We start from the raw sequence: 16445 nt of genomic DNA on the forward strand, positions 1-16445 counted from the left end.
GAGCAAACATAATGATCATGTGACAGCTCAGTCCTTGACCCAGTCATTCACAGGTGTCAGAGAGTCACCTCACTCACCGCAGTCTCCACTAACTACACTCACCAGATCCCAATCCCCGGATTACTAATCACCGCCACCTGTCAACACTCATCAACAGCACTATATCCCTGCACTCCTCCCATTCACTCACTGTCTGGTCTCAAACTTACCGTGTTGACTAACCTGACCCACTTACCTGTTTGATCTACTTACCAGTTGTTCCTGTGTTCCTCTCCCTGCTCTCCACCGCTCCAGCTCTCCACCGTCTCCAAGCGCCGCTGTTCCTCCCGGATCCCCTGGAAATAGTAAAAGGACATTAACCCTCAGTTAAGGCCCCACTGGCATCCCTATTTCCCACCTGCTTACCTGGACCTTCCGCTCATCTCCTTACCCCTCTGCATATTGTCAATTAACCTGTTCACGTTACTGCACTTACCTCTGTGTCCTGTGTCTATCTGCTGACCGAAGACCAGACCTAAACCGACGACCGGAGCTGGAGCTCCCAAACCCCACCACCGCGGATCCCTTTGAAGAACTGGTCAGCGTTCTTCGAACAGCTCTCTCTCCGGTCACACACCCTCGATCTGCCTCTGCCAGTCCCATGGCCATCCCTGCCAACTATTCGGGTGAGGCGGTTGAATGTAGCGGTTTCTTACTCCAGGTTTCTTTTTACATAGAGATGCAACCCCATAATTTCCCCAGCGAATGAGCTAAGGTAGACTTCCTGATCTCCTTGCTCACTGGACGGGCACTGCTCTGGGCACGAGCCATTTGGAACTCACAAACTACTATAATTAACTCTTTCGATGCTTTCTCTTCCCATTTCAAGGAGGTCTTCGGCCTATCCACCGGCTCGCTCTCCATTGCCGACCAACTCATCCGCCTCCGTCAGGCGGATTCTTCCACCAGTGACTATACTCTGCAGTTCCGTATACTGGCGGCCTCGTGTGGATGGAACGAGGCGGCGCTACTCAACACCTACCGTCAGGGCTTGGACCCACAAATCAGAGCCCAGATGGTGATATATGATGACACCGTTGGTCTGGAGAGCTTTATGCAAAAGGCCGTTAAGATCTCCCAACGTCTCACAGCTTGTCAGCCGGACCTAACCGCTCATTCTCCGTCCTCACCAGCTGCCTGTCCTCCGGTACCAGAACCTATGCAAATGGTTACCAATCGCCTCTCACGAACTGAGCATGCTTGGCGCATCGCCACGGGGCGGTGCCTCTACTGTGGGGTCTCGGGGCACTTCATTCGGGGGTGCCCCTCTCGCCCCCCATGCCCAGAGGTGAGTACCCTCCAATTAGAGCCTGCTATCTCTACTCTTCCTCTCTTAACGGTACAACTGCTCACCCCACGTCATGTCATTTCAGTACGCACCCTCGTGGATTCAGGATCCTCGGGCAATTTCATCTCACAAGCCCTCCTGAAACAGCTGGATTTACCCTGCCAGAGACAGGCTGAGTTGAAGATTGAAACCATACAGGGAAAACTGCTTGGGCGTGGGCACATCAAGTTCCGGTCTCCCCCGATCACTTTGCAAGTAGGCTGTCTTCATCAAGAGAGGATTTCCTTTCTGGTACTGGAGGGATCCACCGTCGATGTCATCCTGGGACGCCCATGGCTATCTCAACATTCCCCAGTAGTCAAATGGGAAACCAGCGAGATCCTCCGATGGAGTAGGACCTGCCTCCAAGACTGTCTCTCCAACGTCCCTGTGCCCCTGGTTACTAACCCAAAGCTCCAAGTTCATTCCACCCTAGTGGAGAGCCCCGAACCTTGTGTGGTTCCAACGATCCCATCTGACTACATGGCGTTCCAGGATGTATTCAGCAAACAGGCAGCCACTAACTACACTCACCAGATCCCAATCCCGGATTACTAATCACCGCCACCTGTCAACACTCATCAACAGCACTATATCCCTGCACTCCTCCCATTCACTCACTGTCTGGTCTCAAACTTACCGTGTTGACTAACCTGACCCACTTACCTGTTTGATCTACTTACCAGTTGTTCCTGTGTTCCTCTCCCTGCTCTCCAGCTCTCCACCGTCTCCAAGCGCCGCTGTTCCTCCCGGATCCCCTGGAAATAGGAAAAGGACATTAACCCTCAGTTAAGGCCCCACTGGCATCCCTATTCCCCACCTGCTTACCTGGACCTTCCGCTCATCTCCTTACCCCTCTGCATTTTTTTTTTTTTTTTTTTTTTTTTGTTTCGTCTACTCCACCTCTTATTGTTGGCGCTTTTGGACCTGTCTTTGGACTTGGCAAGTGATACTAATGAACTTTGGTACTTTTAAGTTCTGCCACCCGGCCGCTGCGAGCTCTCTGCCCTGTTACGTTTTCCACGGTGTCTGGTTCATCGGCTGGGTGAGTTACCGCCGCTCTGTCTGTTGTGCTGTATAAGTTACTACTGCTCGCTATTTGGGTGTGCTGCTTCCCATTTAGTTTGCAGTTTCTGTGATGTGACGTTCGGGCTTGGCTAACGTGGCTTTCACTCTGGTTGGCAATAGTACCATAATGCCTCGGGCAATAGCTTTCCTTTTTTGCTTTGTCTCTTTCCTTTTGCCTATAATGGAGTTTGAATATACATCGTCTCAGTTAAAAACTCTGAACTGTCGCTCGCGCCTCGACCCGGCGATGAATGACTACTGTCGGCGGCTAGGGATTCTCCGGCGTCCTCGATATTTACATCGCTCCCCACGTATCTTCATGCATAGCTCTCGCTCTAAGCCTGATGCTCTTCCATGCATCTGGTCTGACCGTCGGAAATCATCCAAACCAAGTGCATCCCCTACTAACAGCTCATCACATCGCTCTCTAATTCATCTCACTGGTAACAACTGTCAGCTAACATCGTCGTCAAATTCATCTGCCTCGTACTGTCATGCTGCTCTTTTGAACTGTCGGTCCATCTCGGATAAAGCCCCTTACCTCAACGAACTCATAACTGACAATAAGCTTGACTTTTTGTTTCTCACGGAAACTTGGCAAGTTCCTGATGACTTCCTGCAGTTAAACATACTCACGCCATATGGATATAAGCAGTTGTCCAGGCCACGACTGCATGGTAAAGGGGGTGGTCTCGCTGTCATCTACCGTGATAATCTCCGTATCACACAACTCGACTTCCACGACACCGATACATTTGAATATATGGTTCTGAAGGCTGACTCTCTTACTATCATTCTACTCTATCGTCCTCCCAAAGCATTTTCAAACTTTTTTTCCCAACTTAGTGAACTGTTAACCCTTGCCTGCTCCATGTCTTCTCCTGTTCTCCTGCTTGGTGACTTTAATATACATGTTGATGTTGTTTGCTCTAACACCACTCAACTACTGTCTGTTTTTGATTGTTTTAGTTTGTCTCAGCATGTTAATTTTCCTACTCATTCTCATGGTCATATCCTTGATTTGATCTGTACCTCAGGTGTTGGTATTTGTTCCATCTCTTCCTCTGATACTGGTATCTCTGATCATAAACTCATAGACTTTCACTTTAGTTTGCCTATACATGATAAATCTGCAAAGACTGTTATATCCTACCGTAATTGTAATAATGTTGACGTCACATCATTTTGTTCCTCTATTGCTTCCTCTAATCTTTCTGATGTTTTTGATTTATCTTCTCCTTCACTGATTCTTTCAAATTTTAACTCCATATTATCTGATATTTTGTCTGTACATGCTCCTGTTAAGACTAGAACTGTTCCTTCTACTCATACTTCTCCCTGGTTTACCCCGACCTTCACATCCTCAAGAGCTCCGGTCGACGGCTTGAACGCCTCTATAGGAAAACTGGCCTCACTGTTCATCACCAAGCCTTTCTTGAACATCTCAAAAATTACAAATCTGCCTTACACTTAGCACGCTCTAGTTTTGTTTCTGCCATGATTAATAAAGCTAGTAACAGACCAAAAGCACTATTCGACACAGTAAATAAACTTACCAAACTCCCACCTAATGATACTGCAGGTTCAGCTGAATTCTGCTACTCCTTTCTAAATCATCTTCTAGACAAGACGGCTGCCGTCCACCAGGGCTTTTCGAACAGCACTATCAACTTTAACTTTGAGCCTAATCCTCTGGTCATTCCCTATCCTACTTCTCTCTTACTAATCCTTCCTCTGTCTCTGAGCTTATTTCAAATCCAACTCCTCTACCTGTCGACTAGACCCAGCTCCTACTTCTCTCTTAAAACAGTGTCATTCGGTAATTTCTGCACCTATCTCTCATTTCATAAATGCTTCGCTTGTCACTACTACTTTTCCTCAGTCACTTAAAATCGCTGCAGTTACCCCGGTTCTCAAAAAACCCAATCTCGATCCGTCAGTTTTATCCAATTATCGTCCCATTTCAAACTTGCCATTTGTTGCTAAATTACTGGAAAGTACTGTAGCAGCCCAGCTTCGGTCCTTCCTAGTGGCAAATAATTTCTTTGATCCATTTCAGTCAGGCTTCCGTCCAAAACATAGTACAGAAACTGCCCTTGTAAAGGTAGTTAATGATTTATTACTCTCTTGCGATACCGGCTCTCTATCGTTACTTCTGTTACTAGACCTCAGTTCTGCCTTTGACACTATCTCTCATGATTTACTCATCTCTCGACTTTCGGCTGTGGGTATATCTGGTACTGCTCTTTCCTGGTTCTCTTCATATCTATATGACAGACACTTTTACATTTCTGCTCGGGATTTCAGATCCCCTACTGCCCCTGAAACAAGGCGTCCCCAGGGTTCCGTTCTGGGGCCTTTGCTGTTTATTATTTACATTTTACCACTGGGTCAGATACTACAGCGTCACGGCTTTAGCTATCATTTTATGCTGATGACATCCAAATCTACACGTCATGCAGGCCTTCCCTATCCACCCAAATCGACAAAATTTCTGTTTGCGTGCAGGATATTAAAACTTGGCTTAACTCTAATTTTCTGAAACTAAATATGGAAAAAACCGAGATCATCATCATTGGTACTCCTGCACTTACCACCAAAGTTCCCGCTGACTTTACTTGTGATATTACTGGCACTCTAATCACTCCATCTAGTATCGTCAGAAATCTCGGTGTTATGTTTGACCCATCTCTTTCATTTCAGTATCATATTAACTCTCTCTCTAAATTGGCATTTTTTCACTTACGACGAATTGTCCAGCTCCGTCCTTTCATAAGTACCAAAGATGCAGAAACTCTCATTCACGCTTTTGTCTCATCTCGATTACTGTAATGCCCTCTTCATTGGCTTGCCAGCTACCACTATTGCTAGATTACAGTATATTCAAAACTCAGCCGCTCGTATTCTCACTCGCACCAAGCGTTCAGCCCACATCACCCCTATTCTAGCTGATCTGCACTGGCTACCAGTGGCCTATCGCATCAAGTTTAAAATTATCCTGCTTACTTTTAAAGCCTTGAATGGTCTGGCTCCTTACTATCTCTGCAATCTGCTCCACCCCTATTCTCCACCACGTTCATTGCGGTCCTCTGATTCTCGCCTTCTCACCATCCCTCGATATCGCCTCTCTTCCATGGGGGGCAGATCGTTCAGTGTTGTTGCCCCTAAATTATGGAACTCTCTACCCAGATCACTCTGTCTTGCCAATAGCCTGTCTGAATTTAAATCGCTGCTCAAAACTCACTTGTTTTCAGAATGTTATCTTTCTTAGTTAACCTCTGTTTACTTTGTTTTATGTTGTATATTACTCTTTGGATTTCTGATGTTGTTTTCTTTCTGTTTATTGTTCGATGTTTTCCTCCCATTTCTGATGTTTATTGTAAAGTGTCCTTGAGCTCTGGAAAGGCGCTATATAAATAAAACTTATTATTTTTATTATTATATTGTCAATAAACCTGTTCACGTTACTGCACTTATCTCTGTGTCCTGTGTCTATCTGCTGACAACAGGGGCATCTGCTATTGCTCAGTGTCATGAAAGAATTGCTCTGCCAATTACTGTGCTAATGTACACAAGGAGCAAGTTGGACCAGCCTGAAAATACTTCCGTATTTATTTATGAAGAAGTCAAATTTAATCTGAAGCATCAAGTTACATTGATATTTAATACAGTATACTTTACAAAAATATGTTTTTATCACAGTAAACATAATTTATGCCTGTAGAATAGTGACTATGATATTTTAAAGGATTATGTGTAAATTCTAATAATAGGGTTTAAAGTTGACATGCTGCATAGACAGACACAGAATTGCAGTCATGACACCAGTTTACCTACCCACGCGCACTAATAGACAGCGAGTCGGAAATGCGCACTGAAGTGCGTCTTGATGTGTGATCCGGCGGCACTGGTGACTGTCATTCTCCGTTAGTTGAGCTGACACTCTTCCCGCTGGGCACCTTGTGTGTGTGTGTGTCAGCTTTCTACAAGCGACAGCCGTGGAGCAGCCAGTCTCACTGCCCTTGTCAGAGGGACGCCTGGTTAGATGTGCTTGCCATTCTCTCCAACAAACTGCCCTTCTCTATTTCCTGCAATCAGGCAGAGTATGTGAAAATAGTCTAAATTCAACAAGTTCAAGAGAAAAAAAAAAAGAGAGAAAATTCTGTCATCGTTTACTTACCTTCATGTCAGTACAAACCTGTACTTTCTTCTCTTTTTTTTTTTTTCGTGGAGCATAAAAGACTATGTTTGGCGGAATGTCCAAGCTGCTCTTTTTTTATACAAAGATGACAAAATGCACTAAAATGATACCACACAATTTCTGTCTTTTGATGCTAAACCAAAAAGACTTTTTATCTCATAATTATGACTTATTTGTATCTCGTAATTCTAAATATATTCAAACCTGACTTCTGTCATATCTACGACTTTTTTCGTATGTTTGTGAATTTTCATGTATGTATGTGTGTATGTATTTATTTATGTGGCAAAAAATGGGCTTCCATACACAAAGCTATAAAATGAATTGGGATGTATATTTTACTGTATTTTTCTAATGCTTTTGTGGAGCATAAATCACCATTTACTGTCATTGAATGGAAAATAGCAGCTTGGACATTTTGCAAAATACTTTGTTTTTAAGGAATAAAGAAAGCGATGTGAATCCAGAATGTCATGAGGATGAGTAAGTAATAACAGAACTGAAATTTTTGGGTAAATTATCCCTTTTTTTTTCTTTCTTTTTTTTTGAAAAAGTACATTTTATTTACTTTTTCAAATAAATGATGGAAAAAAATAAATAATTAACCTCAGATGCTCAGCTTTGTGTCTCTCTGCTGCTTTTTAAGTATTTGTGCCAAAAATTAAATTCCCATGCCAAGTCATTTTGAGATTGCGCTTGTATCGGGTTTTATTAATCTCAGGGTTACTTCTGTGCCTATTTAAGAATGTCAGACACTGTTATTATGTGACATTTAGAAAGATTTATTCATCTTCTCTGTGTGAGCTTGATTATTATGGCAGGTTTGTGTGAACTTGGGTTAGACCGAAGGTATCCGATCTCATAAAAAATTGGTTAAAGCGCAGCTTAATTTAACATTATAAACTCAGTATGATAGCTCACCAAAAATTGATGTCCACTCTCAGGTTAATAAAATATGTAGCATACTGTGGCCGAGCTGCTGGAGTTAAGGTAGCTTTAGACTCAGACTTTGAAGAGATGCTGGTTGCATTAGCTGCATGGGCGGCCATGATTTCACTGTGGCGTGGACTGTGTTTGCTGATAAGATGCTGCCAAATCCATCCTGCCTCACACACACACACACCTACAGGAAGGAACAAGCAATTTAGGAAAAGAAATACACTGGCTAGAGCCACAAGTTCCTCTGTGTATTTATCAAACATCTCCTGTGCTGATGTTTGGAAAATGTCTTTTCACTTCAACTAGGAATGTTCTAAGCACCTGCTGTATGTAAAAGATCAATAATTCGACTGGTAACGCTGCCCAGGGAGGCGAGGAGTCTTAAGAGGTCAGTGTCAAAGTCAATTTTCTGTGCAAATACATGATAACTGCCCTCATGAAACCTTGAACGACTTTTATTCCCATGAAAATGTATTGCTTCCCTCCATTTCTTCTTTCATTAATAGAGCTGCTAAGCCATCTCATACAGGCACCATTGTTATGCGAAGCAAACTACTAACCACTTGCAAGACAAATAAATATAAATATAGCATAAATGTAAGTGTCACTGTTACTATTGCTCATACTTAGGACACAATGATTTCCGTGATGCAAAAAACATGGACGGAAAAGCTGAATCTAGTCATAAGTAGAATCTAAAATAATGTGGAATGTTCAGAATTAGAAAAAAATTGGATTAATAAATTGAAAGTAGGGCTGTACACTTAATCAAATCATGATACAGACTTGTGACTGTGAATATTAAACCACAAAAAGACTATTTAAATATGAAGTTATCATGATCTGCGTATTGTGAATTAGTGGTGCAGTCTCATCTGCTACACATGCTCAAATGCGTTTTATGCTCGTGGTTTTCAGTGTCTGCTGTCTCACTTTATGAAGACGTGAACACATAAACTTCATCTCCAGAGCTGCTCTGAAAGTCACTCCATGATTCATTTCATTTGATAAAACTATTATCAAATACACACAGAAACTCTTGAGTTTCTACAACCTGCCAAAAATAGAAGTACGGTTTAACTTGAAGAAATAATGACAGAAGTAATAGTAATAACAACAACAGTAATAAAGTAATAATAACACCAATAATACAGTTTATTAAATCATTATTTTTGAGCAAAATCATGTGATATTTCTATATTATAATTTAAACTTTAAACAAAATAATGAAAGGAATTGTTCAGATTATTATTTTTAAGATTTTATGCATTCATTTGATTACCACCCTTTTTGATTATAAATTTGTAATAAAATAATAAAACAGAGAATCCAACAGCCAGCAAAGATTAATTTTTGGTGTTTTGCCTTTATTATGATACAACAGTGGAGAGCAGACAGGAAGCGAAGTGGGAGAGAGAGAGAAGGGAGCAGGATCCGGAAAGCTCCTCGAACCAGGAATCGAAATTGGAATGCCCATATAATGCAACTACGTTATAGGTTGGCACACTTACCCACTAGGCTATTGGCGCCAACAACAAAGAATTTCTGAAAAACTAAAACACATTTAATAACACTGCCCTATTATTTTTTAAATGATACCATTAAAAGGGGGAATACAGAAAAATTTATATGAAAAACACAGAATCTGGGAAAAAGTAAAACAGTTTGGGGGAAAAATACGTTCTCTCTGGTGGGCCATAAAGCAAGTAGGAAAATCTCAGAGACTGAAGAAAGGACCCAAATCATACTGGCTCTTTACGTAGCCACATAGCAACCACCCTGAACACCCTAGCAACCGCTAAGCAAAGCCCTGCCATTGTGCCAGTGAGTTTTGCAAGCACCACTCACATTTTCTCCCAAAATTGTAAAAATCTAGTTTCCACCTTGTTTTTACGAATTTGTCTTCATTTAGGACCCAACTGTCTGTTTTGCTCTTGCTGGAACACATGCAGACACGCATACGCACCTGTTTTGAGGCCATTAATTAGATTTAACCAAAACAGCTCAGGGCTTTTGGTTTATTAATGCTGAGAAACACCAAACACAAAATGTTCCCAATTAAAATGAAGATGAATGGCAGGGCACGTCCCCCCGTTGAGCCTCTGCGTCTAAATTATCACAGTGCAGACAAACCATTAAATACGCAGCCCTCACCCCGTCCCGACAGACTGCACCCGAACCACCCACTGCGATCTGTCTTTCTCAGTCTTGTTTTCTATTTATGTCTCTCTCAGTCCTTGTTCTGTCACTATAGGTGACAAGCCAGGGGACGGCGCATTAATAACAGCTTAAATAAAATGCTCATGTTTTGTAAATGAGCTGCATATAAAAGGACTTGACAGATAACCCATGTAAATAAATGCCTGTGATCGATAATAAAGTAAAATATCAAAGACTTTAAACACCATTTATCTCAAACTTGAAAGGATATAAGATGAAAGGGCACCTGATACTCTTTTAGCATACAATAGAAACTTCAAGTCAGTGTTTTAACAACATTACAAGGAACCCAGTCAAAACACAGGCTTTAATTTCCTTGATCTTTTCAGAGCCGCCTATGTTGCTAAACATCCTGTTTGACTTCTTGTGCCACATCCTGAAAGGTGCATGAATAAACTACCAATCCACAGCTAGTTGTGAAATGGTTGCGGAGAGACTGTTATGACTGTTGACACAAGTGTTGTTGGAAAAGCAAACATGAACAAGAACAAAATGGTGCCACAGAGACATCCAAACACTCGCTCTGGCACCAGAGAGAGGCGGGAGTTTTTTATCTGACTCTCTCTTGCCTTGAGGCACAGTTTCTGTTTTTTTGCCACTGTAACTTCTGATAAGAGCAAAGGATAAGTCTAATATTGTACATCTGACATAAAACAAAAACAAGTAATTTGGTTATTTAATGCATTGTATACATCTGAACTAAAACAAAACAGCTTAACAAAGCTTAACAGCTTAACAAAATTCATTTTCATGTCCACCAGTGCATTGCAGAATAACTAGATAACAGTTTCAATGAGGTGTGATGCAAGAATTTATATATTGAAGCAATAAAATTATCATGACCAGTTTTTTCCTTGCTGCACCATTACTTAAGAATCATTTTGGGAAATGCAGATATGGCAAAATGTTTCAAAGAACACTGGTTTTTGATTATTTTCAGTATAAAATCTTCACTTTTATGTTTTTAGAAAATAAACTAAAAATTATAAATAATAATAATAATAATTGCAATCAAGAATAAATCTTAAAAAAGCACTATTGGCATTTTATTAAAAAATATGTAATTTGTGTCTAAATATAACATATATATTCATATAAATTCAACAATGCAAATTACACTTATTTTTAATTTATGTATTCTAAATATTCAAAATTAAACAAGATTTTATTTATAGAATTGATCGAAATTAGAGCTCGACCAGAAATATTCTGTGATGTTTACTTTGATTTTTATTTGTTTTCTTCACACATCTCAAGCTCTTTACACGCATTATTGTCTCCTTGGTAATCAAATGCACTTACTTAAAAAAGGTTCAAACTTATTTGTTATGATATAAATAACACCACAACTGAAGGACTGTGGTAATTTGTGTAAAATGTATATTAGCTATCATTAGCAAATAAACATTAAAAGTAAATGTGAAATTGCAAAATGTAGTAATATTTATATGGGTTAAACTATGCATTTACACTTGACTATAGTTACCACAGTGTCTGAACAAATCGTTTAGTGACATAAATCCCACTCTGGAAATCAGTCCTGGTGGGTGAACAAAGCCGAGACAGTTACGTCTTTGGTTGGAAAGAGCGAGCTCTTGTATTTCCATATTGAATATTAATGAGTGTTTGATTTGAGGGGGTGAACGAGACTGACCTTTCCTGCCACACTATACCAGTGATGAATCACACACACACACACACACAAATCTTGCAATGGATTACTGCCATGTAAGTTTCAAAATAAACTCAAACACAAACTCAAACACATGTGACACTCACAGTGTTTTCAGCCTCCGCGTCTCAATATATGAGGACATGAACACATGAACTTCATCTCCAGAGTTGCTCAGAGAGTCACTTCACCAGCTTTACACCATTTCATTTGAGAAAAACTACTGTCAAACACACGGACACTCAAAGATCTTCACCACAAACTGCCAAAATAAGAGCTTGGCTTAACTTGAAGAAATTATAACAGAAATATATTATTATTGTAGAGACGGTTTCAACAGCAACAACATAAACAAACATTACTGTGCATGTGCGCTTTTGCGGCCCTAACTTAACTTCCGGTAGACATCCAAATACAATCAGTAACAACAGCTAAGTCCCTCTAGAGTAGATTATGTTTTGATAACAAGCAAAATATGTTTGCTGCGTAAATCAGTTTTTCCACTAACAAGACCGATAAACAAACACAGACCGGAAGTTAACTTCGGTCCAGGCGCGTGCGCCTGATGAAACCGTCTATACTAAAATATAATTCTCAATGTAATCATATTAATAATATTTTTAAGGAATATTATACAACCAAGGTGTTTTAAATAATTTATTGCCTACAGTTCTGTTGTGCAGCATCTTGCTTGACAATAAAAATGCAATGTTTTGTTGTAAATGAATTTCATTTGACTGTGTGATCAACCTGTTACAGATTTATTAATTCATTTCATTAGACACAAATTTGATTATAAATTTGTATCATTAAACAACACATTTGAATCATAAAAATCAAATGGAAAAAAGAAATTAGGAATAAAAGTGTAATTGTGAACAAACAAATCTATGTTTACATTCATTCTCAAGGCCTAACAAACATGTGGAAAGTATTTCCTTCCTCATTAACATTAAATGCCAAGTTTGGGCAAATCGGTGGCTATTTCATGTGCATTCATAAGAGTCTATTTACACCCTACTGTCAGATTTAGAGGTGGACCTTCAAACTTACATTTTTCTAAAGTTGTATGTTTCAATACAAATCATAGTGTACAAATTCATATGAAAATGTAAAATAATACTTAAAATAGCTGTGTTTTCTCATGATATCAGATATGACTGTGCAGCTGTTGGGGCTGCCAGTTTATAAACCAACTACCATGTTCAAAAAACCAGCCTGACCACTTGTTTTTCCATTATGGCACTGCAAACTAACAATGCGACAGCACAAAATTAGCAAGCTCCTGTCATAATCAACACACTCGTTTTCAGTGTAGACTACTTTGTTGATTGCAACAGAAGCATTATAATTCTGTAGTTCGTTTGCTCACTTAGACCCAACATACAAAGAGTGCAAGGGCGCACACCATCACACCTACAGAAATAGAGCAATAAGGACAAAAAACACATAAATATGTATTTATAGACAGAAATACGAACCCTCACAGACTTTAAAGCAGATATCAAACCACAGAGAGTGTTTGCTAATCTGTACATCGCAAGTAATTTTCCTCTCGATGGAGTTCGGAGGTGAGGTCAATCTGCTATAATGTATTCTGTAATTTCAAGGCTGGTTCTGTTAGCAGGTCTACGGGGAAGCTTAAAAGCCTAGTTGACCTTTCCAATGAGACATTAGCAGCACTTACAGTGATGGGCCGCAAAATTAGGATAGTTTATAGACAGGAAAAGGAGATCTTTGTCAGCCTTGGGGCGGTGAGAATACCATGAGGCTAACGCTAAATGGCCAGTTCCCTGCAGTCAGTGCCATTACTGGAGTTGTTGGACTCACTATTGCTGTGCTATAAGGTTAAGACAAGGGTGTTTGTACCTGTCTAAGAGCACAGAAGTTTTCAGATACAACCATTTTGTCATTTACTGAAATACACTAAATGCAAATGCTAATGTTGTGCTATTAAACCGGATATGTTGTTATTCAAGCAGCAAGCTATACAACTCTCAAAAGTTTAAATAACTTTGCATAACTTGTTTAGTGAGATTCTCTTCAAACTATCGCCACCATGACAGCGCTTATAAAAAAGAGGCAAGCTTAATTGTACTAAATGTGCACTTGTAGTGTACTTACGATACCTGGATTTGCAGATGATATTATATTAATGAAATACTTAAAAAGAGTTCACGTTCATGACTGTTTTCTTAACACACTTAAGTACGCATTTAAAAATACACTTTTGACAAAAAAGTGAAACTACTCTTTTGAAATAGTAGTTTGCCACAAAGAGTGGTTAAAAAATGATGCATGTCGAAAGTGCATAAATATTGCATTCAACTCCACTCACATGCTCTGGTCAGGAATTATGCAAACAAAGACAAAGTGAAGTGATATAAACAATAAAATTTCATGTGTTGTAACTAAATTGATCATGTATTCTATGAAAATCAAGGTATTTGCATCTTGATTATACATTATACATTGCAAATAAAATATGATGATCAAATTAAAAGTATGCATATGCATCTAATTAAACCCCCGTCATTATCAATTACGGGGGCAATCATCAAAATTGATAATGTGCTATAATTAGGATTTCCACGAGAATATTGTAACTATAACTTTCCACTCCAGTGGCTGATATTCCCCAGTAGATTTTCCTTTTTTTCCTTTCTAGAATGAGGATGCCATATGATAGTGAGATAATGAGCCAAACACACAAAGACACACACACACACACACACACACACACGGCACTTTCATTTCAAGAAATCTAATTAGTCAAACGCCATTTGAGAGGAGAATTGTGGCAACTTCATCTTCCCCATCTTCACCAGGACTCCCACACTGATTTACTCGGGGTGAAGGTTAGCATGGAAAAATGCAAGCAATTACAGCACGACACAACTGAAAGATGAACATTTGCGTTTTCGAATCCAAAACGGTGTAAACAAGGCCATCTAAAGAGCAAACACAGAAGGAAAAAAAAAAGAAGAACACACAAAAAGAGCATCAACAAAGGCTCAGACTGCAGGCTGCTGCAGAGATAAATAGCTATGTGCCTGCTTGGCTTCTACGTCCATCCATCTCTCTCTGATCTTCTCAGCCTGTGTGGACACTGTCACAGAAGCAGACAGTACCATTTGTACTTCAGACATCCTTTACTGGTGAACTGCCTGAGATGAGACAGAAACATAGAGTGATGATAGGCACAAATATAAATACAACCCCCAAAAATTCATGTAGGTTCTTGGACATAACTGCAGTTAATAAAATCTAAAAACATAGCTTAAACCATATAAGACAACATATTACCGGTATTATATTTGTTTGTATATCTTGTATTATCAAATTTGTGTATTTTGATTTAAGAATTTAAAAAGTGGAATATAGTCTACCATAAAAATATATATATCCAAAATATATTTATATAAATATATATGATATTTTACAGAAAATGCACATATAACCTGCAATATATAATGACTACACTGTGTCCTCCTTTGATCTGAGCTAGTCTCTTTTCTTCACACATTCTGCCTTCACTGCCGCCCATTAGAGCTGATGAAAGCACCAGGGTCTTCTGAGGTGAAATAGAGCTTCATTAGCTATATTAGATTATAATAAACATAAACAATCACTTCTCGAGCTTATTCGATCAGTCATGCCATCCTGCAAGCATTCGGCATCTAATGCCTCTTGCTTATGTTTCAGAGCTTCGTTAAGTCCCAGAAATCCAGCAGCGAGAGTCTGGGGACGGGGGACGATGGATGGATGAGAAATAGAGTGGATGGGGAGAAAAGAGAAAGATAGAGAATGTGTTCAAGAGATACCTCATTGAGATTTGCTCTCTTCGCTTTCGAGCGAAGCTGGATCATGAGATAGCTGAAGCAAATCAGGAATGAAATTAAAGTTGGAGCCGCAGGAGTTTGAGTTGAAATGACTGGGAGAGAGAGGGATGGAGAGAGGACCACTGGGAATTGAAGAACAACCTGCTGCTTATCAGGGCCAAAGACATGGATTTTTACAGATATTGCCTTTCTGGTACAATATGGTGGAATAAAAATGTGTAAAACTGACCATTAAAAATCAACATAAGTCAAAAATCCTGTGTGAATGGCCCCTAAATGTATTCTGGAGAGAGTGACAAACTGTGATATAAAATAAAATGTGGACTGTGGGGACAGGCTTATGTTTCTCTCTCTCTCTCTCTCTCTCTCTGTATATATATATATATATATATATATATATATATTAATGTAAATTGTTTTAAATTTTAAATTGACTTGAATATAAAGCATTAATCAATTTCAAATTTAAATAATAATAATAAGTATTATTATTATTATTTGTAATAATAATAATAATAATAATAATGAATTAATATATACAATTATTAACAGAAAATAATTTTATATTCAAATAATTAATATTAAATTAATAATAATAATTAAACATATTGATTTAAATTCAGAATTAATACTATTACAGTCAAAGGCAATTAAATTTAAACCAATTGAAATTAATTACACGACATGCTGATCTTTATAAATAATCTCAGTTAAATAATCTCAAATTATTTAACCAACTGTAAATATAACATTTCTGGAAAAAATTAAGAATAGAAAAACTATGTTCTATTTTTTGCTGAAATATGTTTTAAACTATACCTTTTGGATTATATTTATATAAATGGATTTTAAATTATATAAAAAAGAATATCCCTGGAAAATAAATAAGTAAAATATATTAATAAAATATTTCTATAAATATATCAAAATATCTAAAATACTAAAAATAAATGTTAAATATGTAAATAATTTAAAAAGTGATGCTATAAATATACTGTTGTTGTTTATACTAATACAATTATTAACAACAAAAATAAAATATTGTGTAAGTGTTATGTTTAATTTAATTGCTAGCTGTATAATATAATATAATATAATAATTGTAATTGCATATTGATATTAAACATATAATAATAA

The sequence above is a fragment of the Onychostoma macrolepis genome, chromosome 22, assembly GCF_012432095.1.
Source record: "Onychostoma macrolepis isolate SWU-2019 chromosome 22, ASM1243209v1, whole genome shotgun sequence".
Lineage (NCBI taxonomy): Eukaryota > Metazoa > Chordata > Actinopteri > Cypriniformes > Cyprinidae > Onychostoma > Onychostoma macrolepis.